The sequence below is a fragment of the Solanum lycopersicum genome, chromosome 10, assembly GCF_036512215.1.
Source record: "Solanum lycopersicum chromosome 10, SLM_r2.1".
NCBI lineage: Eukaryota > Viridiplantae > Streptophyta > Magnoliopsida > Solanales > Solanaceae > Solanum > Solanum lycopersicum.
This window is the reverse complement of record NC_090809.1, coordinates 21,762,484-21,780,646: the sequence shown is the minus strand read 5'-3', so window position 1 is coordinate 21,780,646 and position 18,163 is coordinate 21,762,484.

Here is an 18,163-nt window from a genome sequence, read left to right as displayed (position 1 = left end):
TAGAAGATAGAACTCAAGTAAGGGCTAGAGGTGAAGGTCTTGGACGTTTTTCGTCACCAAATTTTGTGGGTTTATTCATAGTGTGGTATGTTAGTTCATCCTTAAACCTTAATTCATTCAAGAAGTCATTCCAAAGAGATTTCAAAAAGGGTTTTCAAAATCGAATTTCTTTTATCTTTGACTCTAAGAATGGGTCTTTGCATAAATCCTTAATGATTGAAATGTGTTGTTTTTAGTGTTACTTTATTATTTTAATTTCAAAACCCTAATGAACCCATGCTCATGCGTATATCCAACTTTTAGCTTATGAAGTGGGTTTAGTATGTATATCTAGATAATTTTAGAAATTGTTAGAGTTGTATTTATTTATGATATATTATGATTATATACTGCCTTAATTGCTATTTTATGGTGAATTATTGGAGAAATTAAGGAAAGGTGGTGAAAGCTTTGATAAAGGGTAAGTTGGTTTATATTTCCTAATTCTTTTGGTGAAATGAATCTTGAGTTGTATGGTCCACCTTTGGTGGTGGTGTTTACTTGAAGAATATCAATATAATTGTATAAATTTGTGTATTGTAATTATGGCCTTAAAGGCATAGAATGTGAACAGAATTGATGATTATGATATTTATACATGAAATGTTTTAGGGAGTCGAAATGTGTATCTTAATGATATTATTCCTAGGTAAAGTATATGCATATGTGAAACATGATTGTGTCTAAAATATGATGAATGAAGGTATAAGTATGTCTTTTAGTCAAGTGATGAATATGGTGATTATTGAAAGGTGTGCTCACATGTACTCACATAGACTTTAAATACGTGACTGTAATTAATGAACAAGAATGGGGCATTGTAGGGTGGACACTCTTCGTGAGTAGAGATAAATTGTATAGACCATTCCTTATTCTTCCTAAAAGAACCCTAGTAATGATAAAGGTAGTTTTGGGGTGAACACTCTTCGTGAGTTGAGATGATGTATTTAGTATTACCTCACTATTCCCAAAAGCTTTACAGGATAGTCTGGAGGTTGGATACCCTTCACGAGTTGAGATGTGGTATTCAATAGTTATTCCTTAACCTAAAGTAAATGAATGTTTAAGACTCCGTTGAGGTGTTATTATTAGCATCAAGAGGATTTGAAAGAGGGGTAGGTACACTTCATGTGTTGAGATTTTGTATCCAATGTACCTCTTGAGATTAGTACTTCTCATTAGTAGAGAATGAGTTACTAAGAAGTAATCTACTTATCCCTTAACTATGAGCCTGCATAGGAGTAACTATTGGAAAATCTATGTAAAGGCTGAAGATTGACCCTACCTTAGGCACGTGGGGATCCCGTATCAGTTAGGGGTGATAGTGAGATTCCATGTCTAACTCTCATGGTCTATGTCGATTAAATGTAGCCCTCACATATGAATGTAATGAACTAAGTCTTCTAAAGAGTGTACTACTCAGGGTAGGTTGTTGAATGAGACTCTATCTATCCATTGAACAAGTAGGCAGTTGGAGCGAGTCTTGGTGTTCCCTTATGTTAATTGAAATGAATGAATGGGTCATTATGTGATGTAAATAAAGTAATATGACTTTATGTCCAATGTTAAGGAAGCATGTTAAGGTTATCTCTTGTATGATGAAAGATATGTGTATGATTAGTATGATGTGCTTAGTCTAAGGGAATTCCAAGGAGAACTAGGGTGGAAATTGTAGTATGAGATGCTACTCTCACATTGCACTAAGTATAACTTTGGGGTCGTCTTGGAGGATTGTCTTATCTGAAGTTTCTAATGCATGTATGTTCTTTTTGTAACTTAGTATCAAAGGTTGTATTGTGAAATTTGATGAAGTATGACTATCTTTCCTAGCCTTTAGGATCTATTTGGTGTGTATTGAAGAGATTGTATGGGCGGTTTCCTCATGTCACACCTTAGTGAACCTGGGGATAATTTTGGATAGGAATAGTCTTTATATGTAATGGGTTTACTTTAAAGTATAAGTTTATTTTGAAATTAAGGAGGCATTATTTTATGTGCTAAATGATGATATATATGTTGTTTTATCACATGATTCATGAAGGTTTTATTAAAATATCAAAAAATCTTTATTTCAACTAAAAGATCCTCTTTTTCATGTTTTTACATAATTGCATACTTAATACAATATTTGTACTAATCACATAATTTTTAATCCTCTTTAAGTATAGGTTGACGGCAAGTAAAAGTTTATAAGTCAAAGCTTGGTAAGTTGACTCTCTCAACACACGGTATGTCCTCATATATTCGAGGACATAATTTATGTTTCTTACTTTCTTCTTGAACACTTATTATGTATTTGTTTCAATGTAAAGGTCCGCGAATGTAAGATATTTAATATGTTTCTCTAAGTTTTCTTTGTGATGATGAGACTTATTCCTTCGTATTTTTATAAAAGAGTTTCTTGTTATTATTGTTGTGAAATGTTTTAATTACGCACTATGTTTCATATGTTATGTAATAAATGATAGCTAAGAGACTTTTACAAGAACACTGAAGGGTCAAGTACGACTTGTGATGACTCATGAGTGGTCCTTTATTCTAGGGTGTACTTGCGGTTCGTTACAAACTTTGTATCAGAGAGTGAGGTTTTTTGAAATATTTTAGGGTCAAAAGTATCACAAGACACGTATACTAGATTCGTGTTGATTGGTGTGACTCGCGACACATCAATGAGCGCGAGGCTATAAGGAGATAGAAGTTTCACTTTCTTCATTACTCAAGTGTCATGCCATAGAGTTAAGTTATATAAGTAAAACACTCAAAAAGTCCAAGTCTTAATCTAGAGACGCACATGTTTTTAAATGGTTAGGAACACTGTTTATAAGAATAAAATAATGTTTATAAACAATTTATGAAGATTTTGAGCCAAGACGTGCGTAAGTTAGTGTGATTTTAAATAGGTAAAAAATATGTACAAAGGGTGGAAACGTCAAGGTCTGACTCCCCAAGGGTCACCCTAAGGGGTCCACAAAGGGACCCCAAACATGATCAAGACACCTGCACAAGTGTCACGACTAGAGTCTAGACCCCAGAAGAGACCGGCGTCATTGACCTCTCAGAGGTTGCACACAAGACTAGTTATGTCATTGTTGCTTAATCTAGGTTAATTTTACCAGATAATTAGAAAGTTTAGTTTAATTATTTCATATGAAACATATTCTACTTAACACCATAAGCGTTCACAATCAACTACCTAATATTAAGATCATCAAATGAAAGTAATAGTTCAATACTGCATTAAACATAAACTTGCCAAAACGGCACCAATATAGTGCCTGAAATAATACGGGAAAGAAACTCTAGTGGAACATACTCCACTAGATAAAACCTATATCAAAGCTAGATTATAACAGCAGGCAACCTCGAAATCATGAGGGCCTACCAAGTCCGGATGAATGCTCCACGTCAGGATGGCTGCAGCGTCGTATCGTAAGCTCTAAAGTCCGCTTGTTCCTGCATCTAAAAGTATAGAGTTTTATGGGATTAGTACACACTTGTACTGAGTATGGGTATATGCAAGCACACACCAAGGACATGCATGAGTACGAATAACTCTCTCCCATCGATATGAATTATGGAAAGTCAAGTAAATGAACTTGCCAAATTGGATAAAATAAGACATGTCATGAGAGTAACATGCATTATCATACTTATCATTTTGCAAACAAGACATGACATATTGCACATATCATATTACATAGTTCATATCATTTTTCTTATTCCAAGAGACCTTGCAATCATTGACTTGACATTAGGACTTCCCAAAATGAGGGATCAACACATGGGACCTCAATTAGGGAGCCTTCTTTAGCAAACGTAGAGTCTGCTTCATTCGTTCATACGTATTTCATTTTTTATTCTTTCATATACTAGTGCAACCACCGGTCTACCTAGGATGTAGTTTAAGACTCTCAAAGGATTCGTTTTGCAATGACTAAGAATAACCTAGTATCCTTAGTTATGTCTAGATCACCTCTTGATTAACCTATCTTAACACCTTTGGTATCGTTCAATTCATTTTTTTCTATCATTGAGGTTGTACTTGTTCTTTCTTTAGAACTTTAACCTTAATCGACATAGATTATGTGAGAATCATGAAATCTAGTGCCTTCCCCACACCGAAAAGAGGTGGAACCACCTGCCAAAATGACCCGAACATGCTAGCGTATATAGGGAGTCGACCGCTGCTAGACCCCTATATTGGCAGTATAGGTTTAAAGATTAGGAGATATAAGGAGACCTATAGCCATCATGGCAGACAGTATCATCTCATGAGATTTACGTGAACCTCCGCCCTTCCCGAAGGATGGCATCACAACTCATAGCTAGCCTATCAGTGGTCAGTATAATGTTCCATTACATTTAACTCATACATCATGGAAGTTGGATTCTATTATGAGGACATCATATCACATTAGATAATTTCTTATCTCATCATTTGTATTAAGTATGCATTAACTTCAATACTTTAATCAGAGTGTTCATAAAGACTAGTCTCTTCATTAACTTTACACTCTCATAGGTGAGTACGCTTGGTAACACTTACTTAGGCTCATTTGAGATTTATCTCATCTTTCACATTATACTCTTATCATGTTGTCACCACATTCATTAGATTTAGAACATTTGCTTTTCATAATTACTCACCCCTTTTACGTGAATGTTCATTTTATCATATGCCAATGCACTTGGCCCTTTAGTATGTTTCACACTCTCACTTAACCCTTTTAGGGTTAAATCATTTCATCACATACATCTTTGGTTCACTTACTTTTAAAGTATGCTAGACTTATGAGTCTATGCATACAAGCCATGAGTCTTCATTCATAGTTCATTTAAGTGATTCATATCTTCTAAGATTCTGTGATACAAGACTTATCCATCTTGTACGTATGCCAAGATCTCGATTTTGATCTATGTAGGCAGCATTCTTTTAAACATTTATTTACGTACGACTTATGTGTCATTACGGAATTGGACAAGGGAAACTGAATTTGAATCCCTTGGATAACAATTACGTTTGTATTTATTTTCCCTTTTTCCTAATCTTCACCCTCGGTTTGGGGACCCAATTTCGAATCCCCTGACTAACAGTGTTTTTCCTTCCTTTTTCCTTTTCCTGACTTCACCTTAAATGTTTAGTCATTAGGGGACACGAGATCAACCCCCACAAGCACATTTCTTTATTTTTTTCCCTTAACTCTTTTTGAGTTGGCCGGGAGGATGTGGGTTCGAGTCCCACTCCTCTCATATCATTATTTTGATTACTTGCTCGTTGTCTCCTCATTTAACCGAGAGGTCATGGGATCAAATCCCACTCCTTCCATATATTTTTTAAGCTTTCTCGTTATTCTTATGTTTGAGCGAGAGGTGGTGGGTTCGAATGCCACTCCTCTCACATAATTATTTTTATTTTCAAGTATGAGAATCGGCTAAGGTACCCAATTTCCATTCCCCTCAACCCATTGCCTTACTTACATTTTTTAGTGATTTTAACATGGTGAGGTATCGGGTTCAATCCTTAGTGACGTCACTTATTTTACCTTCATTTTATATTGCATATTGTACAAGTTTGGTTTGTCGAAACCAACCAACAAGATGCTGGAAGTTGGGACGTTTTTCAACTCATTTTTATCAACAATTATACGTTAGTTTTATGGAATTTCGTGAATTATTTAGTACATTTTTAGGTGTAGTTTCATAGTTAAATCTAGCGAAGAGTTTTCCACTCAAATCAGCCACATTATACCTTATATGAACATCACGATTTATACAAGTTTGTGCATGTTAAATACAACCATAAAACATGTAATTTTCGAACTTCAGACCAGAAGTATATGTCACGGCTTACACATTGCAAACACATAATTTTTCACATCATTTTGGAAGACATAAATTATTAGTCATACAATTCCGAACACACTTTCATGTACATATTCATCACAAACATCACATTACAGGCCTAATCTACCAGCATACATACAAACCTAAGATCATTGGGAGCTAGTGACAGGGAACATGTAATGGGGAAACCCCTAGTTTTCGAAGTTGATTTATCTAAGACTTAAGGGTCCTTTGGGAAAATGACCAAGAGGAAGAAACACGTACCTAGTTTTAGCTTTCAACACCTTCAAAGTGCTGTCAAATCTACCAATAAACCAACGTCCTATCCTGCTCGACGAGAAATTACCTTTTTCTTAACGTTTTCAAATTATATTATCGTTTGTATTTTTTTGTAAGTTCTCCAAGTGTGAAGAAATTTTGGTTTTGTTTTGTTTACTGTTTTGGAACAATAAAGAAAGTGAAATCGTGAGAGAGTGTTTGAAGAGAGGGAGATAAATGTGAAAGAGAGAGATGTGAGGTAGTTTTCCCTTAAAACTAGGACATTTAGGCTAGACTTAGACAAATTAGATTAAATAATAGTTAATGAATAATAAATAATCATTAAAAAATATGATTTTCATTTTTCTTAAATAGTCATTTAAATATTAATTAATTATATTAATTCACCAAATTAAATCATTGCTCCAATCTAGGTTCGTACCGAGGTGGAGCAAGATTTCGCTCAAAGGCCGATTTCAACCCTTTGTACCCAAATTGCCCCTCCACCATGTTAATTAAATAATTAATAACATATTTAGGGTAATTACGATGCTACCCTTAGCCTTGAAAAAGACCATTTTACCCCTAGCCCCTTCAAACTTAAGATTAACCCTTTTTAAGTCCGATTAAGGCTTAACCGGGTAGATCTTCATATTCGGGAGCCCTACATGGCTAGACACAACGTTTCCTAGCTAAACTAACTCACCAAGTTGGTTGGCTCGGTTGTTGCATGGGTTTAGAGGTCTGTTTCTACACTGATAAATCCCTGTGAACCCGGTCTAATTGTAGGCAATCTAGACACATTAAACATTACATAGCATAGCAACTTTTAGGGTTGTTACACAAAGACAACAACCAATTGGCCTTGGGAAAAATGGCTCCGCGTCGCGGACTAAGTCCACTAAGATCCAAAATCATGGTCTGAGACACCTATAGGTCGCGGACTCGTCTGGTTCAAAGATTATTTAAAGAAAATTTGTATGAGCAGCTCTGCAATGCAAACATGTTTCCCGATGTAAATCTGAAATTTGGAATTAAAGTTTGACTTCTTTAAAGGATCAACTTAAGTGAGGGGTCTTTTGGTTATTTCATGGGAAGTCTATATATTGATTTTAAATCAGTTTCACTGCACATTAACTCACTCAAATCAAATCTCCAAATCAAAACCCAAAAGCTATCACCTATCTCTACTTTTTAAATCCAGTTAACCTCCATTGAAGGAAACATAAAGCTCTAAGAATAAGACCAATTACTCTAGGATTTCACTTGAATTTCGTTGATTAAGATTTATTAAGGTATGAAATCTTCACTCTTGAGTTTCATTTCTCCAAAGGTCCTTTCGAAGTTGATTTCTAATTCACCCAATTCCAAGGGTTTTACTCTACTAATGGGGTTTCTTATAAACATTCAACTGATGATTGATTATGAATAATTGTGATTAACCATGACTAATTAATTATATATTGTTTGGTAATTTATGCTAGTTAGGGGAATTTCGTATGGATCATGTTCCTTTCCCCAATTCTCAAAATCTTGGATCTTACTTATGAATTGACTTGAATTGAAAAATGTATTGATTGTTAGACTTGTTTTATCAAATCCAATTCAATTATGGACTTCCTAGGGTAATTTATGGTTGGAAGTGGATATAATTCTTGATGAATTCATGATGAACCCCATTACCCCTAACCCTAGGTTAAAAATTAAAGTTAAATGGGAAATTGATGATACAATTGACTTAGTGCTTATGTTATTAATATTGTATTATGTTGTTACGCCCATTGATGGATAAAATTAGACTAGTTGAGGGTAAGACCAATGATGATGTCATATGAAGATGAATATGTAAGACTTTATGATCTTAAATCTTTACTTTAATTGTAATGGCATATACGTGGTAATGAAGTTCAATTGAAGCATGTCTTGTGATTTAATTAGGTAGGTGTTGGTATGGTGATGAAATTGAAATTTATTTATTATGTGATTGTGAGATCATGCTTAAGATGTAATGATATAAGGTTTCTTATGAATTACCTATGTGCATTATTATGACACGATGATGATGATATGCTAATCTCACATATGAGGGAGGTATTGAAAGTATATTCTCATGCAATTCCGAATGTGCTAATGATATGATATACAAGGAGTTAGTCACCTATGAACTATTCTAAGTTATTAGTTTTAAATAATAACTTAAAGAAATTTGAAAAAGGGAGTCTAGCTTGGCACAGAGTAAACTAGTAGTGAAAAGTGTCGTTTCCCAAGTAGGGAAGGTTAGTTCACTATTTTACTCATTAGATTGGAGATTGTAGTGCAATATGCGCAAAGAAGTCCCCTAATATATCTCCTAGTTACTTAACTATGTTTCCCTCACAAGAATACTAGCTAGTGGATCCACCAAAAATGCTATGTCCATGTTTTTGTACCACCTTGGCAAGTAGTCTTTTTTCTTTCGGTGTAGGTTTTCATGGCACCGAATTTCACATTTAGCTCTTGTGGTGTATGTCGGTTAAAGGAAGTGTTCCCGAAAGTAAAATTAAGTAACAAAGTGAATGCTAACTACGTGACTTAAGGGGTTTGACTTAGTACAAGTAGGGCTATGGGACACTACCTAGACATTACACAAGTTGCTCTAGGAGAAGTCATATGAGGTTGTTATTATGTATAATGTTATGAAATGTATGATATTGAATTTTTATGATGATAGTATTACATGATGATGATTACATTTATTAATATGATATATGTGTAAATTGCTATATGTAGTGATGGCTATCTATGGTGATATGTTTTATGTAACAAAGCATTCCTTATGATCTCGTATCTTGTTAACTTGGTTGTGTAGGGATGGGGATTCACATAAGGGTTGAGCTTGTAGTCTTGGGATGTGATTGTTGGTATGGGTTTTGTATGATCATGTTAATGTGAGCTATCAAACTTGTTTGGTTGATATGGTTCTTTTGTTGAGTTATATTGATTATGAACATGACTTGTGTTATTGTGATCCTTATGTTTTGTATGCTCTATTGTATTTGCATTGAATTATTTATAATGACTTAGCATGTTTATTAAAAATGTTCCCTTTTCATGCAATTTTCAAAGGTTTAATGTGCATATTGCCTATACTTAGTAAAAGTGATGTACTAACCCATGTTTCTATGTTTACCACAAAATGTAGGTTCTGGAATTTGAGCTTCTAGAGGGACATTAAAGATAACTTCGATTCTCATTCCCCAAATTTGGTAGGCCCTCACTTTCAAAGTATGATGCCACTATCTTGCTATTGGATGGTGTTTAGACTAAGGGACACTTTTGTTCATTCTTTTTCATTTATAGACTAATGTTGTATATGCCTATATGTAGCTATTATTGTATGAACTATGGATTATGTACAATGTTGTACTCATTATAGATGGTTTTAATATGAGATCTATCCTAGACTTCTTATGAATTTATGGTGCAGTCTTATGTATGTGAAATAAAAATATAAGCCTATGTAATGCTTGCTATGTGAGGAATCTATGTAAACTCCCTATGTATATATATTGTCTAAGAGAGAGGTCTACGTAAACCTCAATTTAGAAGTAGAATGAAAAGTTTTAAAATTTTCCATAATTTAACTTATGATATGTTATGAGGAATGCTTAAACAGTAGTCTAAATTATCTTCGAGGATGACGATGCCGGTAAAATCTAGAAGGTTCTCCTTGGATGTGAAAAATAATGTCTTTTATCAACCTCTTCTCTTGTGTTTATAGCACATAAATACGAGGAGGACACTCTCTAGAAGGGACGAGGGAAGAGTAGCTTATGAGAGAACCTCTGCCTGTGGTGAGAAAGTCCCTATAGTTAATCAAGAGGATGTGAATGAGGCGGTTCCCCTTCAAGTGATTCAAGAGACTCAAGTAGACCAAGGTCCTCAAGCTCCCTATGTTGAACGAAATATGACCAATGCATAGATAATGGCTTCTCTTAGGTATTCGACATATGGTTTCCCAAGGGAACCTAGGAGTTGGACGTCACCACGATACAAGTATTGCCGCTTCTATAATCAAGGATTTCAATAGGATAAACCCTCCTACATTTCATGGAACTATTGTTTATTAATATCCACAAGGATTCATAGATGAGGCTTTTAAGGTGGTGGGTTCTATGGTTGTTACTCCTAGAGAGAAAGTGGAACTAGTCGTTTACCTAATCAAAGATGTGGCTCAAGTGTTATTTGAGCACAGGAGGAATGAGAGACCCTTAAGGTAAGGTCTGGTTGATTGGAATGTGTTCAGAGTGGGTTTTCATGATAGGTTTTTCTACATAGAGTTGATGGAGATAAAGTTTGTGGAATTCATGAACCTTCTTCAAGGGAGAATGAGTTTGAAAGAGTATTCTCTCAAATTCACCCAACTCTCTAAGTATGCTCAACAATGGTAGCCAACTCTAGGGCTTGAATGTATAAGTTCGTGATGGGAGTGTCTAGCTTAGTGGAAGAAGAGTGTCGTACGACCTTGCTCCACAATGTTTTGGATATTTCTAGGGTCATAGTGTATGCTCAATAAATGGAGGAGTGTAAGCATAGGAAGATTAATAGGGAACGAAAGAGACCTCGGTAGGATAAGCCATGTCAACCCAAGTATAACAAGAGGTTGTATAATAAAGACTCTACCATGGGGAACGAGGATAGGTTTTCAAAAAGAAATTCTCTAGGAGGTGACCATTCTTTTCAAAGGTCTACATGTGCTACTTATGGGAAGAAACACTTAGAACACTGTCTTTCCGGTACGAAAGGTTACTTTCGGTGTAGTAATAGGCGTCATAAGATGAGATATTGCCCAAACCTCGATGCAAAAAGAAAAGAGGTCAACCAAGCTCCTTATGATGGTCCAAATCCTAATGCTCCAAAGAGGAATTGTGTCTATGCGCTGGGAGTCAATGAAGGAACTAATCTAGAATGATTCCCTATGATTTTTTTGTTTTGTTTAAAATTGATTTACCATAAGTTGGGGAGAGGAAGTTGAGTATTAATGTTTTAGATGCCTTTATCTTTTCCATCTATTCTTACTCAAGCTTCAGACAAAAATCCTAAATAGCTTAGTTATGTTTTGGAGCCTTGCATTTGAGTATATGTTGCATGTCTCCATATGTTATGAGTTTCATTAATAATGTGATGTTCTAGATACTTTTAATGTTACCGTTGTATAAGAGTAGATTGTTAGCTAGTCTATAATTTCCATGATAATATGTACCTAATGATATTGCTGAATTGCTTCAAGATTGTTAAGATTATGTGCCAATTTGTGATTTTAAGGTTATTACATGTTGATCTTTGAAATGGTATGATGAGCATGTCTAATGTTTGAGGAGGTAGTTTGTAGCAACCCGCAAGTACACCTAGAAAAAAGTAGCACTCTTGAGTCCTTTCACAGCTTACTCGACCTCTTAGAGGTCTTATACAAGATTTTATACATCTTTCTTTGCATAATCTTAATAAAAATAATGGAAAATTTAAAACTTTTTCATATCATATCATATCATAGAATCATCACTCATATATATAATTTTTCATAAGTACATAACTAGAATATAAGACTCTTTGAAATATTAAGACACAACTCAACAAAATAGAATAGGGACACAACCCTTCAAAACATAAAACATAATGTCTTTGACATAAGAAATCCTTGAATAATAAGGATCCCTTTCCTTGAACTTGGGAGATCTATCCATCACCTTTACTTAGAAAACATCCTATATCCATCACCACCTACACTTTGTGTAAAAAGATGTAGAATAATGGTATTTGTACAAGAATGAACTAATTATGGCAACCATGTAAAAACATGAATTTGAATATAAAATTTCATTTGAAATCATGCATCATGACGTTTTAGGGAAATTCATTAACATATGCACATATAAGCATAATATAGTTCACATACATCATATAGACATGTATACTACTCATATTAGCACATCGATCCATTTATCATACTTTGAGGCATATTCAATACATATAATACATTACCTATCTTTTATCTTACTTCATTCCTTAAGTAACCCTCAAGTGTAATTTGTACAATTTATCACCTGGAGGTCAACTTACATAGTCTTTAATATATATACTTCATAAACAAAACCACATATATTCATAAGTCATAAGCACATAATAGACATAAGCTTCACATAAAGACCATCACCTAAGACAACTCCTAAGTCACACTAGTGCCATATGTAGGTAGCATCCAATATACTACCTCCACTAAGTGTTCATAAAAAGTCACCCTAGACTAGGCATAACATACTCAACAAGTCATAACATTTTCATTCATCACTATACATAAGGCACATACTTTATAGGATCACATAAAGACTCTTTCCTTTACTACATCAATAGTCATAACTCATTTAGTTGATACCATGAGTAACCCACCCTCATAACCCATTCACAAGCTTACTTGTACAATGTACACATGGAGTCCCATACCCCATATAAATTAAGTGAATTCATTCAAAATCCATAAGTTCAATTTACACACACAGGCATAATTCATGTCTTTACATAGCAAAGTCACTTAACAAGGCAATCATATAATTCATACATAACATATCATAAGTCTTACTTTCAAAAAAGTACTACTCTTATCCTTTCTTGAAGTTAAGCTTATGAATATTTCTATTGTTGACTAACCCTTTGAGATATCTTATGTTGGTATGTAGTTTCCATAATTAGTACATACTGTACTAACTCATATGCCTATATGTTGTCCATGTAGGGTCTTTATAAGATAGATTGACTTGAAGGATAGAGTTTCAAGGTTTCGAAGAAGAGAAGAAGTTGTGAGACCTCATTGCATTGAGGACGAACCTTTATGTTCCTTTATGTTTTCTTTATTTAGTAGACGTTATGTGGGCTGCGTCCAAAAATGTTTCATTTTTTCAAGGTTAGATGGGTCTTGAGACAATGTTATTAGAGATGTTTCCACTTTTATGAAATACCATTTAGTTTATGCTTAAAGAAAGTTTTTAAATTTCCTCCATTTATGAATGATATTATATAGTGAAGTCAAGTGGATTGTACAATACCTTCGCGAGGTCGAGTACGTCGTGTTGCGACCTAAGGCTTGACCTAACTTCTAGGGTTTACTTGTGGGTTGTAACAAACTTTGTATCACAGCATAAGGATATGAAAATGGTGTTAGGATGTCTCGAAAACCACGTCTAGTAGACATGGAATGAGTAGTCTTTGAAGGTGCGACGGTGTAGGTTCCCTAAGTCTTTCCAAGACCATTATGTGAATGTACATAATTTTTTAATGTCCTTTCAATGGTTTAATGAATATAGTTGAAATAAAGTTAAATGCATGATTTTAAATAGTAGTTATCTAGAGTAGCTTTGTTGATTGCTTAGGTAGTCTTGAAGAGGGTGTATGGGTGATATCTTCAAGCCTTACTTAGATGAGTCTTAGAGTAACTTTAGGTAGGGGGTTTAATTGTATATAGTGATTAATCTTATCATAGGAATACATTAGGATCTCTTAGGTGTGTGTGAAGGGGTTGTATGGGAGTCCTCTTCATGACTCACTCAAGTGATCCTTAGGAGGAGCTTTGGCAGGAGCGTCTGATACTTTATTGCTTTATGTGACTTATATGTGTTTATGTTTACTTGTAAGTGACTCTTATACTTGTTTTCTGAGGTTTCTTCAAAAAACATGTTTTATGATGTTCTTTTAGCATGATTTTAATTGCATGTCACCATAGTTAGTTCATTCTAATGTACTAATTCCATATATTTTATCTATCTTTAAAGGTCTAGGTATCATTTGACAGGAGTCATTGAAAAGAAGCTTGTATTACTGTTCATTTAACCAAAGTTGGGGTATGTCCTCAATAGATCTGATGGCATTACTGTGTTTAGTTTTCTTAATTAAGACATTGCATTAGACTATTTACTTCTTATTATGTTGATGTATGGGTCCTGACCCATGATATTCGTGTTTCTAAGATGGCGACTGTGATTCTTAGCCTTTCCTTGTGATTTTTTATAAAAGAGATATTTTGAAGTGTTATTACTTCGTGTGAGAAGTTTTAGTTCCAGACTACTTCTCACACATGCATACAATTAATGATATCAAAGATCTTGTAGAAGACCTTAAAGAATTCAAGTACAATGTGCTACACTCTGAAGATGCCCTATCTTCTAGGGCACTTCAGGGTCGTGACATTGTGTGCCTTGGCCTGTTTGGTGGGTTATTTGAAGTGAATATTAATGTTGGAGAAGCCTAAGACTTTTATGACCACTGTTAGGGGTTTAATTTATGGATACGACTCAAAATTAGGACCCACGAGGGTCCTTACATGATGCCCTCAATGATTACGCATAATCCAATTCACTACCCAAAAAATGAGCCTCACCAACGGATCGTGCGGTGGTCGATGCCCCATTGTCTTGGGTGTATATCCACACTTCGTGGTGGGAATTTTTCCCTACGAATCCATCCTCTAAACCAAATAATTTCCAACAAGACGGGCCATCGTTCAAACAACGCCCAGTAGTTGGGGTCTGTGGTTTTTCTTTGTGAAAAGCTTCAGGGAAATTGACCAAGCTTGGGGTTGTTTTTGTAACTTCACTCCATGTCTTTTATGACGAATGGAAGTTTATTTAGATTTATTTAGGCTATTTTAAGTTGGTTTATAATACTAGAACCTAGGTTAGTCTTCGTTTTAAAATATCAAGACCCTTCACTCAAGAAAAACACTATCAAAATACCATAGAAGCTAGAACTCAAGGAAGGGATAGATGTGAAGGTCTTGGACGTTATCTTCACAAAATTTCATGGGTTTTTTCATAGTGAGGTATGCTATTTCATCCTTTAAACTTCTTTCATTCAAGGATCCATTCCCAAGATATTTCAAAAAGGGTTTTCAAACTCCAATTTTTTCTATCTTTGACTCTATGCATGGGTCTCTGCATGAAAATGTTTTAATGATTGAAATGTTTTTTTTATTTTTAGTTGATTATTTTAATTTCAAAACCCTAATGAACCCATGCTCATGTATATTTCTGACTTTTAGCTTATGAAATGGGTTTTGTCTATACATCTAGATAATATGAGAAATCGTTAGGGTTGTATTTATTTATGTTAAATTATGATTATATACTGCCTTAAATGCCATATTATGCTGAATTAGTTGACAAATTGCTATAAGGTTGTGAAAGCTCGGATGAATGATAAGTTGGCTTATATTGCTTAGTTCTTGTGGTGAAATGAATCTTGAGTGGTATGGTCCATTTTTTGTGGTGGTTTTTACTTGAAGTTTATGAATATATTTGTATTAATGTGTGTATTATGATTAAGTACTTGAAGGCATAGAATGTGAACTAAAGTGATGATTATGATGTTTATGCATGATATGTTTTAGAAGTCGAATGTGTATCTTGATGATGTTATACTAGGTGAAATGTATGTATATATGAAGAATGCTAGTGTGTGAAATATGATGTATTAAGGTATAAGTATGCTTTGGATTTAATTTATGAATGTGGTGATTATGTGAAAGGTGTGTTCACATGGATTGACACACACATTGTGAATGCATCAAAGAAATTAATGAATGAGAATGGGGAATTGTACAGTGGAAACTCTTAGTGAGTATAGATGAAGTGTCTCGACCATTCCATACTATTCCTAAAAACTATAGTAATTAGAAGGGGAAATTCGGGGTGAACACTCTTATGAGTTGAGAGGAAGTGTTAAGTAGAGACCCAACTATTACAAAGAGCTTTGTATGATAGGTTGGAGGTTGGATACTCTTTGTGAGTTGATATGTGTGGTTGAATAGTTATTCCTTAACCTATAGTAAATGAATGTTTAAGACTTTGTGGGGGAGTTATGCTTAGCACCGAGAGGATTTAAAGAAGGGGTGGGTACACCTTTTGAGTTGAGATGTTCTAGCTAATATACCTCTTGAAATGAGTACTCCTCGTTAGTAGAGAATGAGTTACTTAGAAGCAATCTCCAGCTATTGGAAAATCCATGTTAAGGCGCAAGAATGACCCTACCAAAGGCACATGGGGATTCCTCATCTAGTAGGGGGAATATCGGGATTCCGTGTCTAGTTGTGATGGTATATGTCGTTTAAAGCTATCCCCCACAAATGAATGTAATGAACTAAGTCTTCTAAAGGGTGTACTACATAGGGTACGTTGTAGAATGGGACGTTATCCATATATTGCACAAGAAGGAATTTCGATGGAGTCTTGGTGTGTCATATGAAATGAAATGAATGAATGGGTCATTACGTGATGTAAATAAAGTAATGTGACTTTATATCTAATGTAAAGGAAGCATGTTAAGGTTTTGTCTTGTATAATGAAAGCTATGTGTGTGATAAATGTGATGTGCCTAGTCTAAGGGAATTCCTAAGGAGCACTAGAGTGGGAGTAGTAGTGTGGGATGCTACTCTCACATAGCTCTAAGTGTAACTTGGGAGTTGTCTTGGAGGATATTCTTATGTGAAGTTTCTAAATGCATGTATATTACTGTAGCACCTTAGTATTAAATGTTGTTTTATGAAATGAGATGAAATATCCCTATATTTGGTTGTCTTCAGGATCTCTTAGGTGTGCATTGAAGAGATTGTATGGGCCGCTTACTCATGTCTCACCTTATGAACCTTGAGATAACATTGGGTAGGAATAATCTTTTTTACGAAATGGGTTTATTTTAAAGTATAAGTGTATGTTGAAATTATTGAAGTTTTACTTTATGTGCTAAATGATGATTTATACGTTGTTTTATTACTTGATTCATGAATGTTTTATTAAAATAACATGAAAGCGTTATTTCCACTAAAATGTCCTGATTTCCATGTTTTTGCATAATATTTATACATAGTACAATCTTTGTACTAACCCCATACTTTTCTATAATGTATAAGTATTGGTTGAAAGCAAGTGGGAGATTTGAAGGCAAAGCTTGGGAAGTTGACTCTATAAAGACTCGGTATGTGCTCATATATTCGAGGACATAATTCATGTTTCTTAGTTTCTTCTTTAAGACTAACTATGTATTTCTTTCAATGTAAAGGTTTGTTACCCTAATATATTAAATATATTGGGTTTCTTTAATATATTAAAGTCATTTTGCCTCTGGGTTCGAGGAAACCCAACAACAAATTCAATATTAATTTCTTACCTCTTCCAAGTAGGGACATCCATTAGTTGGGTTAGACTACTCGGCCTTTGATGTTCGACTCTCACTTGTTGGCAATTTGGAGACTTATCTACAAACTCCGTTATGTTTGTCTTTAAGTCATCCAACCAATAGACCTCTTGAAGATCACGATAAATTTTGGTGGCACCCGGATGAATGGAATATCAGGAACCATGAGCCTCTTCCAAAATCTGCCCCCTTAAACCATCCACATCCGACGTAAATATCCTATATTAATGCCAAAGCACAACATTCCCACCCCTTTGGAAAAATGACTCATTGAACTTACTAAGTATTGATTCCTTAAACTCCATCAATAAATGATCAAGATGTTTCTTAGACTTCACAGTTTTTAAACCTCACAGTTTTTAAACCATAAACCAAACCGAGCCAACCTGTCACATCTTGGAAGTAACCCTTAGATGCAACTGGCATCGCCTTCCTCGAGAGGACTATGCCAAGACTCTTAGAATTTGTCATTACATTCATACGTTAAGAAGTGCAGAAAATTTAAAACATTTAATCTAGAACTACTTCATGAGGTTTACTTAGACCTCTTGCTTACACATAATATAGTTATATCAAGTATACATAGACCCTTTGTATAAGAAGATTACATAGTCTTCTTCTTTTATGCAACATAGATGTCACATCCCGAAATCATACTCTAGAAGATATGGCACTCTTGGAGTGCAACCGGCTTACTTGACCTATCGGAGGTGTTGTACAAGACCTCCCATATCATTCGTCGCATATAAACATATGAAAAGCAGTGCAAAATTAAAACTTTTCACATGAATATAATAAAACATCT